The sequence below is a fragment of the Myotis davidii genome, unplaced genomic scaffold (genome assembly GCF_000327345.1).
Source record: "Myotis davidii unplaced genomic scaffold, ASM32734v1 scaffold1421, whole genome shotgun sequence".
NCBI lineage: Eukaryota > Metazoa > Chordata > Mammalia > Chiroptera > Vespertilionidae > Myotis > Myotis davidii.
The window spans coordinates 590,854-593,068 of record NW_006291550.1 but is presented as its reverse complement, the minus strand read 5'-3'; positions in this window follow the sequence as shown (position 1 = coordinate 593,068).

The window sequence follows — 2,215 nt, the reverse complement described above, 5'->3', positions numbered from 1 at the left end:
GGGGGGGGGGGGGGGGGGGGGGGTAAACAATTACATATAAATCCAATTACTTACAATTTTGATAAATTCAACAAATAGAAGCACGGGGCTGGTTAAAACCTATGTTGTGATTTTTGTCACAGATTCATTCATTTCCTCAATAAATATTTTGTGATTACGTACTTGGGTTCAGGCACTGTGATGCTACAATCCTCGGGAGAGTGAAATACAAAGCTTCTTCCCATGGACAGGCGCCACCCTCTTCTTGTGTCTTCTAGAGCCTTAATAAAGACACCAGTAAGTGGAAACAGCCGCAGAAGCAGTGCTCTGCCGCGAGAATATGCAGCTTTAGTGCCCTCTTTTCAGATATCAGCTCTCTGGACATTGGGCACAGACCATCTTTGTGGGCAGAGAGCAGAAGCAACGATGTCAGCCTTGGTGGCAGTGCCTTTGGAGGACATCAGTGTTATGCAGGAGTAGTTATCATTAAAGCTAAGAAGCCAGGAAATAATGAAAAGAGCTATGGTTACAAAATAGCTATGATGCTTCATTTTCTTAGAGGCTACCAGAATTTTTTGAGAGAAGACTCAATCTCATGATGAGTAGGTGGGTGCAGGCAGGAAATATGTGGTTTTATATTAGTTATAATAGCTTCATTTTTATACTCTGCCTGGTCTGACATAGACAACATAAGATAAAGAAAAAATTCCTATGCATGAATATCAATAAAAGAATAGAGTTAAAATAAGTTTGGTTTGTGCAGGGGATGATTCCTAAGGGGCACGTGCCTCCTGCTGAGGCAATGAAGTGAATCTATTATAAAATTGAAACCAGAATGACAGGTTTAGGGACAAGGATTTCCTACAAATCGCAAGCACACATCCTCCTTTCGGAGAATACTCATAACAAGAACAAATGTGTAGTTATTTGTCTTCTGAGAGCTCGGTGCCTTGAGGAATCCCTGGTGCATTAAAAGGCTGTATTCTTTCACTCATATGTGGAAGTTAAAAAAAACCCAAACTCATACAGAGAACCGATTCGTAGTGCCAGAGACAGGGGGTGAGGGGTGTAGTAATAAGTAAAGGTGGTCAAAAGGTACAAACTTCCAGTTATAAGATGAATAAGTTCTGCGGATATAATGTACAGCATTATAGTAGATAACAATACTGTATTGTATACACTGAGTAGCCAGATTATTATGACCACCCCATCAGTACTTCATTGACACTTTCAAAAATACTGAATATTGAAAACTTCCTAAGCAAATACTCTCAAGGTTTTCTTATTATTATTATTTGCATAACTAATTCACTTCATTGTACTGATGGGGTAGTCATAATAATCTGGCCGGTCATAATAATCTGGCCACTCAGTAATATTGTCCATCTATAAAAAAGAATGAAACTGCCATTTACAAAAACATGGATGAATCTTAAGGGCATTATGCTAAGTGAAATGACTCAGAGAAGGACAAAAACTGTATGATCTCATTTATATATCAAATCTAAAAATGTCCAAACTCATAAACACATAGAGTAGATTGGTGGTTCCCAGGGTTCTGGGGTGTAAGGGACATGGGGAGATGTTGGTCAAAGGATGCAAACTTCCAGTTATAAAATGAGTTATGGGGCTCTTATATACAGCATGGTGACGATAGTTAATAATACTGTGTATAGGAAACTTGCGAAGTTCTCACCACACACATAACTATGTAAAGTGATGACCCTTTTAACTAAACTTATCGCGGTAATCATTTCACAATATATACATATATCAAATCATATTGTACATCTTAAACTTGCATACTATTGTATGTCAATTATCTACACTAATAAAAGACAAACATGCAAATTAGCCATACCTTTGCTATGCCTTAAGCCATGCCCACCAGCCAACCAGAGTCACTATATGCAAATTAACCCAACCACGATGGCAGCTGGCAGCCATGGAGCTGGAGCAAGCAGGAGGCTTGGTTGCCCCAATGATGGAGGAAGCCAAGCTTCCCCACCTGCTGAAGCCTGCTCTGAGCTCCACTCAAAGCAACAAAGTATCAATTATAGAAGATAAATAAACCCCAGATACCTGCTTTCAGCCTGTGTGGCCACGGAGCTGGAGTGAGCAGGAGGCTTCCCTCCCGCCCGCCTGAACTGGCTCTGAGCTCCTCTCAAGGCTACGAAGTTTTCATTATAGAAGGTAAATAAATCTCAGAATAAAAAAGAAAAAAGAAAAAAATGAG